Here is a 15,059-nt window from a genome sequence, read left to right on the forward strand (position 1 = left end):
CCAAATGCTTCTCTGCATGTCTTGATGTCATTTTCGTTCACAATCCTTTTTTTTCTTGACAGATTTAATGTTGTCACTGCTCTGAATGGCTCTCCGTGCTGAGCAGCTGCATTAACCTCTTGATTTTTCACCCTGAAGCCAATCAGAGTTGTCATTAATGATTTCCATCAACGCATCTTTGACAAGGAAGAGATAGGGAATTTCTGAAGGGGGTAATAATGGGTCCAGTATCTGGAAAAAAAACAATAATGCTTCAGAATCAGAGTAATAATAGACTCAAACTATCTGCATGTAAATTTGCATTATAAGCTCAAAAGTTGTCACGTAGATTCTCACAGCAAAATGGCACAAGACCTCTTAGTAATGTTAGACTTTTCAGCATGTGGGTTTTATGTAAAACCAGAACATCTAACAGGACCATTTGTTGCTAGTCCTCATGGGTCAAGACCCTAAACTGGGTCTTCTTTTAATCCTTTTAATCATTATAGTATGCTAATGATGATTTGCATTGACTTTTGAATTCACTTTTAAATTCAAGATGCTCTAAACTGGAAATAACAAAACCATCTTACTTTAAGTGCATGTCCATTTAAAAAGAAGTTTAGAAAAATAATTAATTTTATATTAGTTTTTAATTAATGAGAACTTAGAGCATAACTTTATATAAGAAATCAAGGGGATCGATAACAAAATCCCCAAAGTCAAGGTATATTTTAGGAATTAGATACAACTACTAGAGCTAAGATCTTGTTCATGTGTCTTTTCAATTTTATTTTTTTCTTCTTTCTCAGTAAAAGAAAGACAAACACTCCTTATAATGCATCTATTTATTTGATTCAGGTGTGGACAAACCAGAGTTTCCCAGCTCTGAATCCAAACACTTTCAGCTTAATATATTTAACTTTAACATAGTTACATAAAAATAACTAATATTGCTCCATATGACAGGATTAAAAGAAGAAAATCACACAAACTGAAATAGGTGAAAACTAACACCAGTTTCTGTATGCCTGGGCTACTGCATGAAAGATTTCTCTGACTTTATCTATCCACGTTTCATTTTTATTGCTTAATCCCCTGCTGCACGCCTATGAGTCCAGGCGCCTTATCCAGGCACGGTTAGACTAATGTGCTAATGCGACAATGTGACCCACCATATTAAGGAAATTGGGTATTCACTTGCTTTCCAACTGATGAACTCATGTCTGTTGGCCAACAGCAGTATTTAAACTGTCATTTGAGATATTCTTTATTAATATTTGATTAACCTGCCAGTGCTGTCTGCAGCTGGCTGCTACTTAGTGAGCCATCAGCAGACATACCAGTTTAGCAATAAGCTCAACTTTATCTCCGTTCAGTTAATTATAAGTTTTCCCCAAGAATGCTTAGGGCTGGATGACATGGCACTAAGGAAACTCTTCTCCCCCACACACCACATGACACTTAATGTATACTTTAATGTTTAATTAATCCTATACATTGCTTCTTTCTGTTTTAATCATAAAACATCAGATTAATATTTTAGTCATTTTTTGTAACTCCTATAGAGGATCATAGGATTATATTGAAATCCTAGGACATCAAATCTAACACCTGCAATGCCACTTGTGTATATATTGTAATAACTCCTCATTATAAAGAAACAAAGGTTCACTGGAAAACTAAAAGCTGTCTGACTGACCACTCTAACCTTCAACGTAAATACCAAAGAAGCTGTTGTAAATGTCATGAACTTTGAAAGACTCTGAGGTAAAATAAACCTCTGGCGCTCATCAGAAATGTCTAACAGTTCATACTGGAATCCATTAAGCGAGAGCGCATTTATTTTCCACTACATTAAATGAAGACATAATGAATCCAAAAGGCTTTTATAACTGCTGCTGCTAAAGCTCTTAAATTTAACACCAAACATCTCAAAGAGAAACAGCTGTGAAATATGAGATCACAAAATTAAAGACGGACACAAAACAAAGATCATTTAAAGGGCAAATATCAGACTTTAGAACTGGAAAACTTAAGACATCCTGAAAATTTGAAATACTGATATCTTACAATTGGCTATCCCCCTTTTTCAAGGCAAAAAGTTATTTTCATGTTATTTTCTGACAACAAAAGGCAGTCTGAACTCAATAGATACTTCAAGATATAAATGGTGACACAGCATCTGTAACCAATTTTCCTACTCTTTATTGTTGTCAACACAAACAGATTGTTTTCTTAACAAAAACGATCCTTTAAACAGATGCTGAATCAATGTGTGGGCACTAATTGATGACACAAGGTGGAATGAGCACTTTTACTTTAAAAAATGAGCAAAAAGTATGAGTAAGCTTCACAAAAGAGTTAGCAGGTTAAAAGGACAGACTTCTACTCACCCATCAAACACAATCTGTCTTTGTTTTGCTTTGATTTAAGGAAAGAAGTACCCCAAGGGCAGGTCCAGAGGATGAAACAGTTCATGACACAGCTAGAACGGATAGCCTGAGCAGAGATTCAACAGCCAAACTATCGAGGTGACCCTTTGTGTTGTTTGTAAGCCTTAAGTCTATCCAATAAGAAAAGGCATTATGTGTCCAGCAGTATGAAAGTTTCTGCTACAAATCTCAATAAATCTCCATCTGCTCTCTTAAAACTCTTCTCTGGAATGCTTAAGAATGACAATTAAACAACTACTGCATGACTCACTAATGTAAATGAGGCTTTCCCTGTGAGACGGTTGTTCGGAGAAAAGTGAGTCCAGACACTAGTATGCATCCCAATGACACATCTGGTCAGAAAAGGAGCAGATATTACATCTACTTAAATGAATCCAAACTTTTGTGTTCTAAAATAAAGTTTTTGTTATAAGTGGCATTTTATTACTGTGGTGAACAAAAGTATAACAACCATTTTACACTGGCACCTACCTAGCACTCAGCCCTGCTAGGTTATAAGGGTTTTCCACAAATAATTACTTGGTACCACCCCCATTTTCAGAACCGACTGTGCTGAGGTTCTAAGCGTGTGAGTTCAGGCAAAAAGAGCAGCATCAGAAGACCATCAGTCTCTTGTTGTGTCACAAGATCGACTCACACGCTCCTTTACTTCTCCACCACGACCTTTCCTGGCTGAGCATATATGTTCAAAATATCGTCCATGTTGGCTTTGTTGCATTGTATTTGTGTGGCAAACAGATCATGTCGTGCTACTTTTCAGACTCTGAGGCTGTCCACTAGATGTTTTCCTCAATTGTAATGGAAATCCAATTCAACTCTGTAGGGTAGGGCAGAGTTCCTCTTAGAATACCAACAAAACTGAACTCATCATGGAGTCCTTTTAAATTCCTGGATAAGGTGCCAGTATGTTAGGTTTCCAAGCTTGATGTTCTAAGACAACGTTTCCCCTGGTTTTCATCACCATACGGAATAAATAATCATATAAATCATCATCTAAACAACATAAATTAAAGCTGGATACTTTATTATTACTATTTTACATGAGGATGACAATTGTTTTATACTTTGATGTCTGAGTTCAGTGTTATAAATTTAGCATTCTTGGAAAACCTAGAATGCTAGTTTGTCCTGTGCTCAAGATTTCTTTCAGGGTTTGTTTGCTTTTTAATTTCCAGATTTGCAAAGGGAAATAAAGCCTGATCACAATAAAGAAAAAAAAATCAGTAGATCTAAAAAATACAAGGAAAAAAATAAAACTGATCAAAACATAATATCAAAAAATAATCTGCTCAATAAATTCATTGTAATATTTGAAGTGCTACACTGTGAAATTTTTCAGGTTGGCTAAACCTTTATGGCATCGCTTGACAATTCCGTGTGTAACAGATTTCTGCCTTGTTTCTTGCTGACAGGTTCAGTTTCAACAATATGACTTCTACTTGTGGAGGACAGATTTGAAGTATTTATATCGAGACATCTTCTTGTCCCCATTAATGAGCCAAAGCCAAGCCAGATAATGATCGTGTTCGCTTTTTCCAATGGACAATGAGAACAGACGTTCTGTTGGATGATTCGAAACCTAGCAGCCTGTAACCCCTCCAGAGGAAATCTCATTAAATACTAAGATGGCATGCAAGCTAACCTCTATCTGCATCGATGCACCTTTTGAATATGTCATCAGTACCCAGGTTTTTTTCCCTGGAACTGTCACTGTGCATCGTCGTGTACTTCAAGCAGTTTCTCTGAATTAAAAGCAGTTGAAAAAAAAAAAAAAAAACATATCTCCTCTGCAGATGAATCTTGGTACTTTTTAAAAAAATATATCAATGTGTTTCCAATTTCTTCAAGCCTGATGCAATGCAAATGGCAAAATCTGCACTAAACTTATAAGTTTCCCATTAGGGAAGAACATACATGATCACTGTCAAGTAGCCATACAAACATGCACACAGCTAACCATCGCAAACCTTTTCCACTCACCTCATTTCCTGTGGTCTGTTGAACATGCCTTACCTTCAGAAAAGGTCAAATTGAGAACAGTCCTCCCCGGAGAAAGAAGGCTAATTAGCCAGTAGCAATGGTGGATGAGTACCAGCTCCTGGGATACCACTCTCTGAGGCAACAAATAAATGTTTTCACATGTAAAGCTGGGATGTTGTCCTCTGAAACAGTAATTAGGAACAGAAAAGATCATATTATTTATTTAAAACAGTTTTTTATGAGGTAATCAAGTAGCTGAGACATATTTAATCTCAAGAGGTTTTAAAAAAAAATAGTACTGCTTGCCAGTTCTATGCATTTATTTATTTGGTCCATGGCTTCACTTCATCTTTTATGTAGAGCATAGGTTTCTACGCAGGGCATCACATGGGGGATCGGATGTTAAAAATTTAAAATAATAAGGTAATTAGCCCCCAATGGTGTCCATGACATAAGCTCCTTGAAAAAATATTGCTTATAAATATTGGTACAAATTGCAAGACCGTTTCAGTAGCTCCATTTAATCATCTGTAGTTCATAATATTACATAGGTCTGGGTGTTTACTTTAATATTTTTTTATGTGAGTGTCTAATGATTTTTATGTCTGTCCTTCTGTTTTAATTTCTGTAAAGCTCTTAGTCTTACATTTCGTCTTCTGAAAAGTGCTATGTAAATGTTACCTTCCCCCAACTCTAAATAGTCAAACTTGTATTTACTGTAATGAGTTCATCATCATAAATTATTTCCTTTTTATTGTTTTGCCACCAGGCATTAAATTATGAGTAAGTGTACGCAAACATTGCCCTAAAACATGACAAAGGAAACCTAATTTCTGCCAGAGAGCGTTGCTACGATGCGATCCATGTTTGTGCATAACTGCTTAATTTCTTCTTCCAGTTGCCAGGAAACAAGAGGAGTCTCCAGGATGTTATTGGTGCTGGCCATGAGACACTTGCGTAACTCTCCAGCTCAGTAAAAGATTTGTTATTTTCAAATTTTCGCTAACTAGCACCTTATTCTAGTTCTATATAATAACAAAAAAGCTTTCAACACAACTGAAAGACTAAATTTTAGTGGTGATTTATTTCAGTGGATGCTGTTTTCCTCAAACAAGTCTCAAACCAGCAGTAGATATTTTCTGAAATGCTTTTGCTTGGTAAGTAGTACTTTTCAAAAGAATATTTTAACAGCTGTTTTGGAGGTTACAGTTTTGCAAGTTAAAACAATCATTCTGTTTTTTTGGCAGAAGAGAACCACGCTCTGGCCTCTGCCTTCTGTTTAAATGTGAGATCGTGAAGGAAGTCAATTCTCTCCACAGAATAACACCCAGGGGACTCCTGAAGGAAACAAAGGGACGGCAGTGATAACAGACACTCTCTCCAGGAGGCCTGATAAGTGCAGCCAGCCTGCGTTTGTGAGATAATTAAAGTGCTTAACTAAGCAAACGTGGCCAGCAGCTAGTTCAGAAGAGCCAAAATGACCAACACTTGCTTAAACTTCTACCACAAACAGGTCAAACCAAATTATTTACATACACTGCATAAAGACACATTCAAACATCTAAAAGACAGAAAAGGTTTGAAAATAAAAACTTCTTAGAGCAGACTCAGCTCTGAGAAGTATAGATTGGAGTAATAAAAAAAGATATTTTAATATATTTTTAATCTATAATGAATTGCTTCTTGCTCTCTATTATAGTACTCTGAGATGGCTACTTCTGCTCCAAAAGTTTCACATAGAGTGAATATTAAAGCCCCTTTCAAACTAAATCCAGTCACTTTGTGAGAAAAAAATAGTAGCTGTATGGTTATACAAAAATTACACAGTAGCTAAATCACTGTTGCATCTTTGACACAGTATTGAAATCATTCTTCATTTGTTTTACTTGCTGATCAATACAGTAAATGTGTGCTGCTTGTTTGGATGTAATTTGTTATTCCTGGGTGGGGATTTATGAAAGCTCCTTTAATAAAACAGAAACATAAAGTTTCTGCCGTGGTTGTTTTCAAGGTGTGAGTTAATGCCATTAGTGTCATACACATGAATGGAGAATGAGCTCAGCTGATATATTGCCTCATTGGCTGTTACTGTGTAGGCATTTTGAAAGAAAAGGGGAGGAAAAAAAACGGCTAAATGGTTCTTGAATATAACTCTCTGTAATTGTGTAACTAATGGCCTCACTCTGGAGAACAGGAGACAATAATCGGATCAAAGCCAAAGCCACTGAGATTGCCTCTGCCTGCCTGGGATAACGTCTCTGAGGGAAATTATCAGAGATTGTGGCAAAGCTTTTTGCAATCACACTTGCTGGGCTCTGGTGTAATGTGACTTATTAAAGCATTTCCATTGAATCATTAGTTTCACCGTTTCACTGAAAATGGGCTCACTCAGACAGTATCAGTCCATCTCATTCTTTTATCTGTTATCATCTCCGCTATCAGCAACCCTCACACACACCCCATTAAATATTTTAAGATATTTGCAGTTCACTGCAGCTGCTCTGTGCTATAATGAGTTTTTTCTTACAGAGTTAAAAAGGTTGAATTTGCTGCATATAGATTTTTGATGTGAATTTTTTACTGTCAAATTTAAAACTTTGGAGAAGTTGGTATTGGCTCAAAACTTAAGTTCCTCTGAATTCCCACAGATCTTTCAGGAAATGGAATAGAAAGTTTGACTTTGGAGAATTTCTTAATTCAAGTTGACAGAGGTTTTAGATCAACCTCAACACTCCTCTAAGTGAACTAGTAAGACAACCATTTTCTTTGTTTCTTTCGTGTTTTAGATCTACAGTTAGGCTTACAGGCTACATCCAAACCGATCAGACATGTAATTTAAGTCACTCACTTTCTTGGTATCTATTCAACAATAGGTACCAATAAATGCCTTGAGGCCAAATCTAATAATGAGAAATTGGAAAAAGTTTGTTTGAGAACCTCAAACCTGCTTAGAAATGTACCTCACCATTTGGAAGAGATTAAAACTTCTGGGCTCTTCACTGGAGAAAAACATTTTGGTTCATGTTAGTCTTATTCACAAATTAAACAAGCAAAATATTCAATGGGATGAAACAAAAAACTGAAAGTGGTGTCAGAGGCTAGTTGTAAATTTTTAAGCAATTACTATTGATTTTTGTCTATTATTAATATTGATTTTTGTAATTTATTTATTGCACATTGGAAATGGCATACTTCATGTTTATATGTTGACTTCATTTCATGTTATTGGAATTTTGTGACATAACTATAAAATGATAGTCATCAAATTTTTCCAAATGTAGGATATCTTTGTATTTAGTTTTATTTCAACTGCAGCAGCAAGTTTTTTGAGTTATCTGTCTACCATCTACATGAGCTATTATTTTGTCTTTTCTTCTTTGCAAAATAATCAGGTTGCAGGAAGACCACCTTGGACTCTAAATGAGCTCTAGGTCTGAACTTTGACTGGGCCTATTGCTGATAATTAATTTAGACCCTTCCATCGTGAGTTGGGCGTGTTGTCCAGCTAAGGTGATCCTCCAATTGTGATTCAAGTCTTTGAAGTGAAACATCATGACAGCATGATTCTACAACAACCATAGTTTACTACTGAGTGAGATGTGTATTCCTTTGTTAGTGTTTTGTTCGTGCTGAGTGTGACTCTAAAGATACACGTACTTAGTTACTAACAACTGAAGTAGCATAGCTCACATAGACATTAGCTCCCGCTATCAGAAACATATGAGGAGGGCAGAGTATCAAACTACCAGACATATAAAACGTAATTTGAAATCATTTATAATTATTCGATGTCTCATTATAATCAGAAAGCAAAGCGTGCAGGCTTAGCTTCTACTTACTTCTGAGGGTAGACCACCGGGACGCTCCGTCTTGCTTCTTGGTTTGACTGCCTGTTTTTCCAGCCAGCGAACCATTCCACCACCTAGTGGTCGTTTATTTCACGTACAGATGAGACGTGTCTGTAGGCTACTGTTCAAAAATGCCCAATATGTCTATAAACAATTTTGGAATATTATAAAGAAGTGCTGAGATATTCCACTTTCCACACAAATAACGTCCTTACCTCTTCGGCTCAAGCCCAGTGACAAACGTTCAGAGGATGAAAACATTAATGTTACGGCCCCCCTGGCCCATGCCACACTACTCAGGATAAACAAGACAATGATGTCTTTTTGCTCAGATCTGAGGAAGAAAACAGTTGAAGAACAGACACAGATTCTAATGTGTTTTCAGGTTTTTATTCAGATTGGAAAGATATATATCACAGCTGCACCCACCATCTCATCTCTAAACAATGAAGTGAAAGGAGCATTTTCTTTGGTAAAAACATCTAAGAGCTAGACTAGTACAAGGACACATTTCACCAGTTCTGCAGTTTAAGGAAAGAGAAATTCAGAAAGGAAAACAATCAGTCATGTTACAAAAGGGTTTTTCAATGACTGGGTTTTTTTTAAAGGCAGATTATGATAATTACTTGCATGATTTGATTCTTTTGTTGGTGAACTTCAGCATTTGATGTCTGGTAGGAATTTTACACCACACCAATGTTAGCTTCACAGTAAATATTTAGAGTTTAAAAAGCACAAAACCTCTTGCTGTGAAGAAGTCATATGCAATCTCAAAACTGAAAAAGAAAACACATTGCTATGAATAAATGCATCATTTTGCCATCTTTTAAGATCATGTGCTAAGAGCTGAAAAGGTTGTTTATGCTCTTCCAAAATAACAATGCAAGAATGTGACGATTTCTTACTGAAATTCAAATTTGAACAGTTTATCTCGACATCAAATTGAACGACTTAATGCAAGCACAGAGAAAGAAACATTAAAAAACAATCTGTCTTCCAAGTTAGTAAAAATGGGCATAGCTTAATGGTTTGTGCTTGACAGATAAACCTTATAGCTAGATGCAGAAAACAAAGAATCAGTCTGTGAGACATGACAAGCTGCAGTACAAGGATGCAAAGAATGCAGGAGGATTAGTAACATTTGCTGACATAACTGGGACTTACATTGAGCTCCACTGGAATTGTCAGCCTCTGTGTCTTACAACATCAAAGATGTTTCAGCCTTGAAATATTAAAAGTGTTCCATCAACATAACTCAAAGCGAAACAATGCAGTTTAAAAAAAGAAAAGACCTTCCCGGAATGTGAAATAACAAGAAAACAAAAGACAGCTGGATGTTTTGGTGGGCCAAAAAATGTGAAACATCTTAATCCTGAGGTACAGCGATGAAATGACTCAGAGATTAGAGTTTATCCTTTAATTGCTCACTTGATGATATTTTCTACGAATAAAGAAACCTTTATTCATAGAAAGACCTTTTTGAACTCTTTGGTAAGTTGATCCATATTTTACAAGAGAAAACCCCTACAGGAATACTGCAGTGCGGAAGATTTGTTTTTTTATTCTCTTCATATGAGGCAGAGCCATTTCTAACCCAATTTGTGGACTTGTGTGGATTTTAAAATCACCACTGTCAGTTATCTGTAAACGTGGAGTGATGATTTGCCACAAACTGTCAAGACTGAGCAAGTGTAGTATTTTTTTCCTCCTTTATTTCTGTTTCTGAAAGTTGAGATGGCACTTTACACACCCTGAAATCACTGTCTGATGTTAAAGTGAATGTCTTTTTTTCTATTAAGTGTGCCATTGCTTTCATATCTTTTTAAAGATATTGAAGGTTTCTGAAAGATTTTTCTCTCTTTGTTCTGTACAGAATAAATGACTTTGGTGCTGGATCCAACAGCAGGCATCCGTACAAAAGAAAGATGTGAAAGCATTTTAAAATTCAAGGACTGCATGGGTCTTACTTTTTGAGGTCACACATATTGCATGATTATTTCCAACTATCTGCTCCAAAGAATAACCATTCCAGGAACCATTATCCTGGAATGGTTTAAAAAAAATCTTCTGTGACTAACTCTTTTTTTTTTCTTTTAGTATATTAAAGCTTTCATCAACAAAAATTCAACATGTTGCTTTTTTTGAGGGAAGGGGAAAAATAAATAACTTTAGGGAGAATATTTCAGAAAGCATACCTTGCTAAAAACTAAACTCCATGTGGAGTTTTTCCAGCATTTATTATGTTTGCTTTTAGTTTTGTGCTGAGCTCAAACATTTTTTGCATAAAACAAAAACATTACAATTGCATCAGTTTAAGCACTTAAGTTGCATCAGTCCAACACCCTGTTCAGAGTCACATCATTGCCTTTCAAAAATGGTGCAGCAATGGCACTGTTTAAGTTGCTGCAAGCAGCACAGCAAAAAAAGGGAAAAATAACTCTGGCTCTTGATGATGATGGTGATGGCCATATTGGCAAACCTTGTGTTGAATGTATCTCAATTCAGGCTTAAATGACAGGACAGCTTTATGATATTTCAATTGAAGCAACTAAAAACAATTAATTTAAACCTTAAATAATGATGGATGCTTTTCAAATTTAGTCATAATTAATGAAAACAAAACAAAGTTTAGGATGAGCCGTCTGATTTAGCTCAATCACATTGCAACTTTAAAGGCACAAATGTGATCTAATAATAACAGCAATGCAGCATTTTCCCAGCTGTTGCAAAAGGATATCATGTAAACAATTCAAATATACTTCAACGTTAATATCAGTTGACATGGAAAAGCTCCTACCTGTCAAGTACAGAGTAAAGTGAACAAAGAAGCATTTAAAATTTGTAACTTCATTGTCCCCCAATAGATTTTGGAGCAGAAATGTGGATTATAGAAAAAAATAATAATAATAAAATAGTGCCAAGGGAAAAGACAACTCTGCATCATCACTGAGACACCTAAATATTTCTTTCTACCCCTCTTCCCTGAAGCTAAGAACGCTTTAGAGCGAATAAAGGGGAATGATGTGGGTGAGCAGATATGATTCATGGGGCCAAACAAACAGTGTGTCCTATGGCTGCTTGTTAAATGTTCTGAAAATGGATAGTGGCATTTCAAAAATCCCAGAACTCTGTCATGCGTTCTTGCACAGAACAGAGCTGAGCCTCTTTGGCATAGACTGCCGAGACAAAATGATATGTCAGAACTGCACCCCCACATGGTTCATCATGTAAAGGTCACACCTATCTCTGCAGAGAGGGCCTGATCGGCACCTTAAAAGAAACGCTATGTTAGGTCGACAGGAACGGCATTTTAACTCACTGCTATTTGGGGTGGATTAGCGGAAGAAGAAAAAATGGAGCTCAGTTTGAAATTCTCATTGACCCCTATTTTGCACAGGATTGCATTGTCGGATCTCATTTTTAAAAAACTGCCAGGTTAAATTCCCCTTGAGCTGACCAGCCAGGCCTGTCACAAATAATACTGCAGGTTTAAACTCAGCATAATGAGATGTTAAACACGGAAATGCTGATGCTGTCAATCTTCAGACAGCAGCTGCAACATCAAAGTCATCTCACAAGCTAAACACTGCATTTTTATTCATGCTTTTTTTTTTTTTTTTGCATAATGTCCTAAAGTTGTTGTTTTATCTAAAATCTTTGGTGCAAGATTTAAAAATAACAGCTCAACAGCTACTTATAAATCAAATCAATCATTCCTGGGAAAAGGATTTTTGAGTTTCTGTAATCGACAATATTTTTTTTCTTCTAATAATCCCAGAGCATTTCAGTTAAACATGCTTGTTCATCGATGCACTACAACGTACTTATTCACCAGAATGTATTAAACTTTTTTTTTTCTATTTTCAAAACTAAAAAAAATTCTGTTTTTCAAATATCACAGCAATGTAGCTAACAGGAGGCAGCAGAAAACAATCAATCCAAGCAACAAAACGACGGACATAATCAGAGCATCACAAAATATCACTAAAATGTTGGATATTTATCTCTTTCTTTTAATGCACAAAAGATGTAGAATACTCATCGCTTCATTTTCCAGTATCATAATCATGATCATGACCTTAAGCAGAAACAAGGCAGACCTAATCCAAATCTTTATATTAATATTAGAAAACACCAAACCATACAAACAACACATATCATACTGCTATGTATGTTTCATGCACAGTGTTCATTACAAGGTACTGATATTTCAAAAGGGGTCAGTTTCCTTCATGTCATTGGTAAACTTGCCAGTTCATTGTGGGTGTCACACCAAGCTCTGCATCTCACAGAGTGACCACTTTAAGCAAGTCTTAAGTAATTAAGTAAGTTTATATAGTGCCTCTCCCAGACACAGCCGGAAAGTGTCGTGCAGCACATGTGAAATGAAGTTACAAGCAGTGCAACCCAAATAAAAAGATTCACAATAAAATCATGACTTACAAGCCTGAGAGCAAAACACTGTCAACTGGAGTCAGCAAAACAAAGTTTATGAGGCAAACCTTTCCAGAGCTGTGGAGCTGCGAGGCTCTGTCTTCCTTGGTTTAGCTGTAAATGTGAGACACAAAAAAATATATTCCAAGGTTAGGATTGAAGGCTACAAGCAGAGATATCTTTGATGAAAAGCAGAGAGAAAATCAAGAATCCGCAGGAGAGTAAACATACTTCTAACATCTATTAAAAGTCGGTGTAAAGCAGTTGTGATATAGGTTCATTTTCTGGGTTTAAGGCAAAGTCTGGGTGATGGATGTGAATAGCTAGGAGTTGTGAAATTGATTATTTGCCCAGCCTAGTAAATAGGACATTACAATCAGAATTATGACACCAATACATTTATGCATTTCCCTGAAGCTGCCAGGAAAATCATATTTTCATATTTTAGAAACAGTTCTTAGACGAAAGGTACTGGTGTGAGCAATAGATAATATGCAAGTCAAAGTATAAGCAGGAATCAAGTATAGCTCCTACATTTCTCATGTTGGCTGTGGAGGAAAAAGAGACCTGAACTTAATGTTTAAGTTCACAAGACATTACCTCAAACCCACAGAGTCAGCCATGCATAGCACCTCGCTAACGAATTAAGACCATCTCTCCGTTACAGTTAATAAAGAATATGAACATCAATTAGTGATAAAGGACTAATATACCAGTTAACATTTTAAACTCTAGAGCTTACTTTAGGAGCATTTTACAACTTTTTTATTTTCAATCCATTACAGTATCTCAGTGAAACTGAGAATGATAAGAGTGACAATTCCACAACTGTCCTTAAGAAAATGATTTAATCGCAGAGGAAATAAGGATGCAGATGACGCTGAGGAGTCGCCACCCAAAAGAGCTCAAGGACAAAAAGCTAAATACGACGTTTGTGCAGCTTTAAAAAAAAAAAAAAAACCTATTTGAGGACATGTTTTTGCCTTGTTTTTGTTTTTCTTATTTGTATTAACATATTTAGATGTTGAGTTCACTTTTTACTTCCATTGTCTTTGTTCTAGCATCATCAACATTATTATTTTTTTGTTACTGTGGAAATATTAAACCACAAGGTTGAAGAGGGGAGGGAGGGTCAAAAGACTCAAGGGAAAGAGTTGAATGTGGGAGGGATGAGACAAGAGCACTCCCAGAAAAAAGGCTAAGAAGTCAAGTTGAAGATATTTTTTAGCATGGTAACACAGTCATATTCAATAAATAAGTTTGGAACTCACTTCCTGTTGATTTAAAGTCTGTAACCAGTTTCAGTATCTTTAAGAAGCACACAAAACTCTGGTTATGTCAAAAACAGAACTGTACCCACTTTTGATGTTTCATGTTTCACCGTTTGTTCGATTATTACTTTAACTTTTAGAGGCTTTTTTTTTTTTAAAAGCCCATCTAGGGACAAGTGCTGCGAATTAGCTATTGCTATTGCACTATGGCGTAAACATGGGACTGCTGTTTTGTTCAGTTTGTCTATGTCACTGTATGTCTGTCCCTACCAAATAGACCAATTAAATTAAATTAAATTAAATTAAATAAGAATAGCATTGAAAATGTTATTTTTTTGATAACTCAATTCACTAAGAGGAACACATTATATAGATTACACACAGATGTTTTAAAGCCTTTAACTCTGTTAGTTATGCTTTTTCTACTTATAGCTAAATGTTAAGTGTTTTGGGGTGGTCATCAGAAGCCATGATCCCACAGAAAATGTATGAGCACGCCACACACTGTGGAAAAAACGACTCTAATTTACAATAAAATACCGGCAGCTGTGGTTTCCACTGAATTTTATTGTGTAAATATGGATTTTATCACATTTATACGGTAAAATCCATATTAATATACGAATTTTACTCTACCTATCCAGTAAAATTCTGGCAAGCACAGCTGCCGGTATTTTACCGTAAATTAGAGACCTATTTTTCCAGTGCAAGTGAAACATTTTATAAGCAAAGAACTCTGACTTGGTTACAGCAGTACAGAAGAAATGGGTCAAAATCACAGTAAACTATCATGAAAAACCATTTCAACTCATACAGTTTAAAGGGCAATTCTCCCACATTTTAAGGAAATAAATTAATATAGACATAGGAATTAAAATTAAAAGCTAAAAAATCTCCATGAATATATCTGTCTCATTATACTGAGACAGATATAATGAGGAAAAAAGTTACCAAACAATTGTGGTAACTTTGAAATGACTGACAATAGAAAACGTTGAGTCTGATTTAATGCCTCTCTTTGCAGTATTTATGTATCTTGTATCAACTACTTTTAGTTAATGGACTTTTTCTATGATGTCATTTTATGCAAA

The 15,059-nt window shown here is 35.8% G+C and overlaps 1 long non-coding RNA gene across 1 annotated transcript in view; it reads right to left on the bottom strand.

Annotated features, from left to right (window-relative positions):
- LOC114160481 (uncharacterized) overlaps positions 1-8,847 on the bottom strand; it is a 41,526-nt gene extending 32,679 nt beyond the window's left edge. Inside the window, exons 1-2 of the long non-coding RNA XR_003598775.1 lie at positions 8,255-8,847; positions 4,449-4,597 (exon numbers count right to left, since the gene is read on the bottom strand). This is a non-coding gene — a long non-coding RNA (uncharacterized LOC114160481). The remainder of the gene's footprint in view (positions 1-4,448; positions 4,598-8,254) is intronic.
- Between the last annotated feature and the right edge of the window lie 6,212 nt (positions 8,848-15,059).

Source organism: Xiphophorus couchianus, chromosome 16 (assembly GCF_001444195.1).
Source record: "Xiphophorus couchianus chromosome 16, X_couchianus-1.0, whole genome shotgun sequence".
Taxonomy (NCBI): Eukaryota; Metazoa; Chordata; class Actinopteri; order Cyprinodontiformes; family Poeciliidae; genus Xiphophorus; species Xiphophorus couchianus.